Source organism: Gorilla gorilla, chromosome 20 (genome assembly GCF_029281585.2).
Source record: "Gorilla gorilla gorilla isolate KB3781 chromosome 20, NHGRI_mGorGor1-v2.1_pri, whole genome shotgun sequence".
NCBI classification, from domain to species: domain Eukaryota; kingdom Metazoa; phylum Chordata; class Mammalia; order Primates; family Hominidae; genus Gorilla; species Gorilla gorilla.
This window is the reverse complement of record NC_073244.2, coordinates 17817927-17827934: the sequence shown is the minus strand read 5'-3', so window position 1 is coordinate 17827934 and position 10008 is coordinate 17817927.

Sequence of the window (10008 nt, the reverse complement as noted above, 5' to 3'; positions counted from 1 at the left end):
GAATGGGGAAATAGTTGAATGATAAAAACTAGAACAAGATTAAGGATGCCTACTTTCACCACTCTTATTCAACCCTAGTATAGGAAGTCCTGGCCAGAGCAATCAGGCAAGAGAAAGAAATAAAAGACATGCAAATTGGAAAAGAGGAAGTCAAATTATTCCTGTTCAGTGATATATAATCTTACATCTAGAAACCCTTAAGACTCCACCAAAAATCTCTTAGATTAGTTAAATTAATTCAGGAGTTTCAGGATACAAAGTCAGTGTACAAAAGTCAGCAGTGTTTCTATACAGCAACAACAATCTAGCTGAGAACCAAATCGAGAAAGCAATACCACTTACGAGAGCTACCAAATAACATCCCACCCCAAATGGGAATATATTGCACCAAGGAGGTGAAAGGCCTCTACAAAAAGAAAAAATCTATAAAACACTGATTAAAGAATTATAGATGACACAAACAAATGGAAAAAACATTTCATGCTTATGGAAAGAAATAATATCAGAAGAATTAATTTCATTAATTATTCAGAAAGAATTAATATCATTAATTATTCAGAAAGAATTAATATCATTAAAATGACTATACTTCCCAAAGCAATCTACAGAGTCAATGCAATTCTTATCAAAATACCAATGTTAGTTTTCACATAATTAGGAAAAACAATCCTAAAATTCATATAGAACCAAAAAAGTGCCCGAATAACCAAAGCAATCCTAAACAAAAAGAACAAAGTTGGAGGCAACGTTACAGGACAGGGGTCTCAATCCAGACCCCAAGAGAGGGTTTTCGAATTTCCTGCAAGAAAGAATTCAAGGCGAGTCTGCAGTGCAAAGTAAAAGCAAGTTTATTAAGAAAGTAAAGTGGTGAAAGAACAGCTACTCCACAGAAAGAGTTGGACATTTCTGTAAGTAAGAGGAGGAACGCATCCACCCTAGGTACAATGATGCTTGTATATATGGGCAGATGTGCTCTGCTATAAGGGTCCATGATAAAGGATTAATTTTCTTAATTACTATATTTTGCAAGAATCGATATTATTATCTTTAAAGCAAAATTAGAAATGCCTTTGTTCTCCAGATATTGGGATATCTGGACACTACCAAGTCTGGGTCTTGGTAAACATTATTAATTTGTTCCTTTAACTGTAAACATCTAGAAGCGAGGTATGCCTAACTTTCCGGGAATGAAGCCCAGCAATTCCCAGCCTCACTTTCCTAGCCCTCAGAATGGAGTCGCTCTGGTTCGAATGCCTCTGACAGCAACACATTACCTAACTTCAAGTTATACTACAAGGCTATTGCAATCAAATCAGCATGTTACTGGTATAAAAATATACACAGAAATAAATGAAACAGAATAGAGAACCTAGAACTAAATCCACATATTTACATCCAACTGGTTTTTTACAAAGTCAACAAGAACATACATTGGGGTAAGGACACCCTTTTCAATAAACGGTGCTGGGAACATTGGATTGCCATACTGAGATGAATGAAACTGGACCCTGATCTCTCTCCATATACAAAAATCAATTCAAAATGTACTTAAATGTAAATCCCAAAACTATAAAAATACTAGAAGGAAATCTAAGGAATTCTTTTCTGGACATTGGTCTAGGCAAAAAATGCCGGATTAAGACCTCAAAAGCACAGGCAACAATAACAAAATAGGCAAATGTGACTTAAGTAAATGGAAAAGCTTCTGCACAGCAAAATCAATAAAGTGAACAAATAACCCGAAGAATGGGAGAAATTAATTGCAAACTATATATTAACAAAACACTAATATCCATAATATACAAGGAACTCAAACAACTCAACAACAACAAAAACAACCCCATTAAGAAGTGGTAAAGGCTGGGCATGGTGGCTCACATCTGTAATCCCAGCACTTTGAGACGCCGAGGTAGGCGGATCACCTGAGGTCAGGAGTTTGAGACCAGTCTGGCCAACATGGTGAAACCCCATCTCTACCAAAAATACAAAAATCAGCCGGGTGTGGTGGCAGGTGCCTGTAATCCCAGCTACTCAAGAGGCTGAGGCAGGAGAATCACTTGAACCTGGGAGGTAGAGGTTGCAGTGAGCTGAGATCATGCCACTGCACTCCAGCCTGGCTGAGAGACTCTGTCTCAAAAAAAAAAAAAAAAAAAGTAAAAAGTTGTCTAAGGACATAAATAGACATTTTTCCTTCCTTCCTTTCTTTTCTCCCTCCCTCCCCCTTTCTTCCTTCCTTCTTCCTTCCTTTCCTTTCTTTTCCTTTCCCTTCCTTTCTTTTCTTTCCCTTTCTTTTTCTTTTCCTTTCTTCCTTCCTCTCTCTTCTTTCTTTTCTTTCTCTCTCTCTTCTTTCTTTCTTTCTCTCTTCTTTCTCTTTCCTTTCCTTTCTTTTTTCAGAGACAGTGTCTCCCTCTGTCACCCAAGCTAGAATTCACTGGTACAATATTAGCTCACTCAAATTCCTGGGCTCAAGAGATCCACCTGCCTCAGTCTTCTGAGTAGCTGGGATTACAGGCACATGCCATGACACCCAGTTAATTTTTTTTTTTAAGAGACAGGTTTGGGCCGGGTGTGGTGGCTCACGCCTGTAATCCCAGCACTTTGGGAGGCTGAGGTGAGCAGATCATGAGGTCAGGAGTTCGAGACAAGCCTAACCAACATGGTGAAACCCCGTCTCTACTAAAAATACAAAAATTAGCCAGGCATGGTGGCACGTGCCTGTAATCGCAGCTACTCAGGAGGCTGAGGCAGGAGAATCGCTTGAACCCAGGCGCCGAAGGTTGCAGTGAGCTGGGATCGCGCCACTGCACTCCAGCCTGGGCAACAGAGTGAGACTGTATCTCAAAAAAATAAAAAAAAAAAGAGAGAGACAGAGTCTCACTATGTTGCCCAGGCTAGTCTCAAACTCCTGGCCTCAAGCAATTCTCCTGCCTTGGCCTCCCAAAGTGTGGGAATTACAGGCGTGAGCCACCATGCCCAGCTGATATTTTTCAAAAGAAGACATACAAATAGTTAACAAGCATATGAAAAAATGTTCAGCATCCCTAACATCAGAGGAATGCAAATTAAAGCCAAAATGAGATACCATCTTACACCAGTCAGAATAGCTATTATTAAAAAGAGGAAAAAATAACAGATGTTGGTGAGGATGCAGAGAAAAGGGAATGTTTATATGCTGTTGATGGGGATGTAAATTAGTACAATCTTTATGGAAAACAGTATAGAGATTTCTCAAAGAACTAAAAATAGAACTACCCTTTGATCCAGCAATCCCACTATTGGGTATCTACCCAAAAAACAAGAAATCATTATTTCAAAAAGATACCTATACTTGTATGTTTATCACAGCACTATTCACAATAGCAAACATATGGAATCAACCTAAGTGTCCATCAATAGATGACTGGATAAAGAAAATGTGTTATATATACACAATAGAATACTATTCAGCCATAAAAAGAATAAAATTATATCTTTTGCAGCAATATGAATAGAAGTGGAGGCCCAATCTTAAGTGAAACAACTCAGACATAGAAAGACAAACACCACATGTTCTCACATATAAGTGGGAGCTAAGTAATGTGCACACATAAACATAGAGTGTGAAATAATAGACAGTGGAGACTTAGAAGGGTAGGGAGTGGGAAGGGAGGGGACAATGAGAAATTACTTAATAAATACAATGTACTTTTTTCCAGTGATGGATACACTCAAAGTCCTGTCTTCACCACTATGCAAATATATCCATGTTACAAAATTACACTAGTACTACATAAATTTTTTCTTTTTTTTGGAGATGGAGTCTCGCTCTGTCACCCAGGCTGGAGTGCAGTGGTGGGATCTCGACTCACTGCAATCTCTGCTACCTGGGTTCAAGTGATTCTCCTGCCTCAGCCTCCCAAGTAGCTGGGACTACAGGCGCCACACCCGGCTAATTTTTTTTATTTTACTAGAGACAGGGTTTCACCGTGTTGCCCAGGCTGAACTCCTGAGCTCAGGCAATCCACCCACCTCGGTCTCCCAAACTGCTAGGATTACAGGGGTGAGCCACTGTGCCTTGGCCTTACATAAACTTATATGAATAAAATTTACATTTTTTTACTTCCTTTTTTATTTTTAATTTTGTGGGTACATAGTAAGTGTATATATTTATGGGTTACATGAGATATTTTGAAAGAGGCATGCAGTGCATAATAATCACATCAGGGTAAATGGGGTCATCACCTCAAGTATTTACCCTTTGTGTTACAAACAATCCAATTATACTCTTTTAGTTATTTTAAAATGTACAACTAAATTATTTTTTACTACAGTCAGCCTGCTGTGCTAACAAATACTAGGTCTTATTCATTCTTTCTCTTTTTTTTAATATCCATTAACCATTCCCATTCCCCACCCCCTCTACCCTTCTCAGCCTTTGATAATCATCCTTCTACTCTCTATCTCAATGAGTTCAATTGTTGCAATTTTTAGCTCCCACAAATAAGTGAGAACATGTGAAGTTTGTCTTTCTGCACTTGGCTTATTTCACTTAACATAATGACCTTCAGTTACATCCATGTTGTTGCAAAAGACATAATTTCATTATTTTTATGGCTGAATAGTATTCTATTGTGTATATATAACACATTTTCTTTATCCAATCATCATCGAAGGACACTTAGGTTGATTCCATATGTTTGCTATTGTAATAAATAAATATGGGAGTGAAGATATCTCTTTGATATACTGATGTCCTTTCCTTCTCTTTGATATATTGATTTCCAATCCCACCCAGCTATGGGATTGCTGGATTGTATGGTAGCTCTATTTTCAGTTTTATGAGAATCTTCCAAACTGTTGTCCATAGTGGTTGTACTAATTTACATTCCCACTAACAGTGTACAAGGGTTCCTTTTTCTCTACATCCTCACCAGCATTTGTTATTGCCTGTCTTTTGGGTAAAAGCTATTTTAATTGAGGTAAGGTGATATCTCATTGTAGTTTTGATTTGCATTTCTCTGATGATCAGTGACGTTGAGCACTTTTTTATATGTCTGTTTGCCATTTGTATGTCTTATTTTAAGAAACGTCTATTCAGATCTTTTGCCCATTTTAAAATCAGATTATTACATTTTTTTCTATAGAGTTATTTGAACTCCTTATATATCCTGGATATTAATCTATTGTCAGATGGATAGTTTGCAAATGTTTTCTCCTATTCTATGGGTTGTCTCTTTGTTGACAGTTTCCTTTACTATGTTGTTTCTTTTTTAACTTGATGTGATCCCATTTGTCCATTTTTGCTTTCATTGCCTATGCTTGTGGGGTATTACCTAAGAAATCTTTGCCTATTCCAATGTCCTGGAGACGTTCCTCAATGTTTTATTTCAGTAGTTTCATAGCTTGAGGTCTTGGGTTTAAATCTTTAATCATTTTGATTTGGTTTTTGTATATGATGAGAGATAGGGGTCTAGGTTCTTTTTCCTGCATATGAACATTCAGTTTTCCCAGCACCATTTACTAAAGAGACTGTCCTTTCCCCAATGTACATTCTTGGCACTTTTGTCAAAAATGAGTTCACTGTAAATGTATAGATTTATTTCTAGGTTCTCTATTCTGTTCCAGTGGTCTATGTATCTGTTTTTATGCCAGGACCATGCTGTTCCGGTTACTCTGGCTCTGTAGTATAATCTGAGGTCAAGTAATGTGATTCCTCCAGTTTTGTTCTTTTTGATCAGGATAGCTTTGGCTATTCCAGGTCTTTTGTGGTTCCATATAAATTTCAGGATTATTTTTTCTATTTCTGTGAAGAATGTCCTTGGTATTTTGATAGGAATTGTATTTAATCTGTAGGTTGCTTTGCGTAGTAGGCACATTTTAACAATATTTATTCTTCCAATCCATGAACATGGAATATCTTTCCATTTTTTGTCCTTTTCAATTTCTTGCATCAATGGTTTATGGTTTTCATTGTAGAGATCTTTCACTTATTTCTTAGGTTAAATTAATTCCTAGGTATTTTATTTTATTTGTAGCTATTGTAAAGAGGACTTTCTTGATTTCTTTTTCAGATTGTTTACTGTTAGCATATAGAAATGCTATTCATTTTTGGATTTTTAATTTTTATTTTTTTCTCCCAGTGATCCTTGTTCTGAAAGAAATGCTACTGATTTTTATATGTTGATTTCGTATCCTGCAACTTTACTGAATTTATTGGTTCTAGTAGTTTTTTTGTGAATTCTTTAGGTTTTTCCCAAATATAAGATCATGTGATCTGCAAAGAAGGATAATTTGACTTCTTCCTTTCCAGTTTGGATGCCCTTTATTTCTTTCTCTTATCTGATTGCTCTAACTAGGACTTCAAGTACCAAGTTGAATAACAGTGGTGACAGTGGGCATCTTTGTCCTGTTCCAGATTTTAGAGGAAAGGCTGTTTTTCTCCATTCAGTATACTAGTTGTGGGTCTATCATATATGACTTTTTATTATGTTGAGGTATATTCCTTTTATACTCGGGTTTTTTGAAGGTTTTTTATCATAAAGGGATGTCAAATTTTATCAAATGCATTTTCAGCATTATTAAAATGATCATATAGTTTTTGTCCTTCATTCTGTTGATATGATGTATCACATACTATCCTTGCATCCCTGGGATAAATCCCACTTGGTCATGATAAATTATCTTTTTGATGTGTTGTTGAATTCGGTTGCTAGTATTTTGTTGAGGATGTTTGCATGAATATTCATCAGGGATATTGACCTATAGTTTTCTTAATGTGTCTTTGCCTGATTTTGGTATCTGGGTAATACTGGACTCATAGAATGAGTTTGAAAGTATTCCTTCCTCCTCTATTTTTTTTTTCTTGAGGCAGAGTATTGCTCTTTCTCCCAGGCTGGAGTGCAGTGGTGTGATCTCAGCTCACTGCAACCTCTGCCTCTCAGGTTCAAGCGATTCTCCTGCCTCAGCCTCCTGAGTAGCTGGGATTACAGGCACGTGCCACCGCGCCTGGCTAATTTTTGTATTTTTAGTAGAGATGGGGTTTTACCATGTTGGTCAGGCTGGTCTCGAACTCGTGTCCTCGTGATCTGCCTGCCTTGGCCTCCCAAAGTGCTGGGATTACAGGCGTGAGCCAGCGCACCTGGCCTCCTCCTCTATTTTTCAGAATAATTTGAGTAGGATTGGTATTAGTTCTCTAAATGTTTGGCTCATGCCTGTAATCCTAGCACTTTGAGAGGCTGAGGTAGGTGGATTGCTTGAGCCCAGCAGTCTGAGACCAGCCTGGGCAACACTGCAAAACCTTGTCTCTATAAAAATTAGTTGGGCATGGTGGCATGCACCTGTGGTCTCAGCTACTCAGGAGGCTGAGGCAGGAGGATCACCTGAGCCTAGGAGGTCAAGTCTTCAATGAACCATGATTGCACAACTGCACTCCAGCCTGGGCGACAGAGCGAGACTGTCTCAAAAAAAAAAAAAAAAAAAAAAGAGTGGACATGGTTTAGTTTGAAAAGTCCTTTGGTAAGTTCAAGCCAAAGGCTGAGGGCTATTTAAAAACATTAGTCATGGAGTGGCAGAAAATTGTTTTGTTGTGAATTAGCAAACTGAATGTTGATCATATAAATTGGGTCATTCTTGCCAAACTCAACTATAAGAGTCAACAGGCCAAGGGGGAAAAGCATTCAGGGCATGTACCAATGCTCCAAGCATGTCATTCTCTGCCAAGCTGCTGAAACAGCCAGTTGTATCCTGAAACCGGTTTTATCTAATAGTTACTGAAACAACTTGCTGCGACTCTAAGAATAGTTTTACTCATTGCCATCATTTCCCGATCAGAACTTTCCAACTCCCAAAAACCTTACCAGTGCCAATGAACTTTCTTGAAGAACCATAACACTTCTCCTTTTCATGAAACCTCCAATGTTCTCTGTTTTTCAGACATACCAAAGACCACTTGGTCTGTGTGTATGCCCTGAATTACAAGTATTTCTTCCCAAATAAAATGTTTTAATTTCAGAAATTCATCTTTGACATATCTGGCTTTCTGACATTAGACACTTCCATGAGTCTACAGTCCCTTTTCTTCAGTTCTACGAACCAAAAAGCTCTGATAACTCTTTTTTGTAAGGTAGGCATGAACCTGACATCAAGAAATAAGAGGCTATTTATTGGCTGTTTTGTTCTGTTTCAAGTATTTACTCATTTTGTTGTAGGAATATTAATGAGTTTGATCTCAGAGTGCTGTTTCAGTTTCTACTGAGAACACTACATTATCTATGATATATTAATTATCTCAGCTTCTTACAGATGAAATAACAGGCTCAAAGAGGCGCAGTGACTTGCCCAAGGTTGTTTCACATCTAGGGAGAGTAAAGAGTAGAATTGAGGTCTTCTGCCCCCTTCACTTGTTTTTTGTTGTTTTTTCCTCATTGCACTGTACTGCTTCCTCATGATATTACCTCTGAAGACCATCTTGATAAATTCTTCTGTGTGGAAGAGTTTAAGCAATCACATTCATCTTATTTGACATTTTCTTCTATTTGAGACAGGGTCTCACTGTGTCACCCAGGCTGGAGTGCAATGACGCCATCACGGATCATTGCAGCCTCAACCTCCTAGGCTCAAGCAATCCTCCCACCTCATCCTCTGGAGTAGCTAGGACTACAGGTACATGTCACTATGCCTGGATCATTAGAAAGAAATTTTTTTTGGTAGAAATTAGGTCTTGGTATGTTGCCCAGGCTGGTCATTCATAGGTATTTAAAGTGTGATAAATGGATGATTTAAGTCCGATAGAACTTTTACACATATTATACATTTAAGCATATACACATGGAAGCTCCTGGGAGTTGGTTATGTTTACATGGCGGAAAAAAAAAACCTTCGAAATAATTATTAGTTTGAGAAAAAGACATCAATAAATAATTTCTACGTCAACACATTGTTTTTTGTTGTTGTTGTTGTTGTCGAGACGGAGTTTCGCACTGTTGCCCAGGCTGGAGTGCAGTGGCGCCATCTCGGCTCACTGCAAACTCCACCTCCTGGGTTCATACCATTCTCCTACCTCAGCCTCCCGAGTAGCTGGGACTACAGGCGCCCGCCAACACGCGCAGCTAATTTTTTGTATTTTTAGTAGAGACGAGGTCTCGCCGTGTTAGCCAGGATGGTCTCGATCTCCTGACCTCAGGTGATCCACCCTCCTCATCCTCCCAAAGTGCTGGGATTACAGGCGTGAGCCACCGCTCCTGGCCTTGTCAACACATTGTTATATGTAAAAAAGCTAATCAAATGTGAGCTTCCAACAATTCCCTCTGCTTCATTCTTCTGACTTTCAACAGATTATGGTTAACACCAAGGGCTCTGTGTCTGAGGTTTCACATGTTTACGTCACCTATTTTAAATGGTCTCAACCTCACTCCACCACCACTGACCCATCAAATCATTTCCGCAGCTAAATCCGAAGTATTCTGTAAATAGCTTTCCCTTTCAAGGAGTCTAACTGGACTCAGGTTGAACTCCCTTGTGGCTCTCTCATGTTCCTTGATTTATTCATTTGAAATTGTCTTCCAGAGCCGGGTGCGGTGGCTCATGCCTGTAATCCCAGCACTTTGGGAGGCCGAGGCGGGTGGATCACGAGGTCAGGAGATCGAGACCATCCTGGCTAACACGGTGAAACCCCGTCTCTACTAAAAATACAAAAATTACCCAGGCATGGTGGCGGGCGCCTGTAGTCCCAGCTACTCAGGAGGCTGAGGCAGGAGAATGGTGTGAACCCGGGAGGCGGAGCTTGCAGTGACCCGAAATCACGCCACTGCACTCCAGCCTGGGTGACAAAGCGAGACTCCGTCTCAAAAAATAAATAAATAAATAAATAAATAAATAAATAAATAAATAAATAAATAAATAAATAGTCTTCCAGGAGAGATTGTGATATCCTAAGTGAGGACCTCATCCATTTTATTTGCTTCTCTTCTCCCTAACCTGCTACACCACTTGTTCATTGAAGGCACAGAATATTTTAAACTGACCATCACT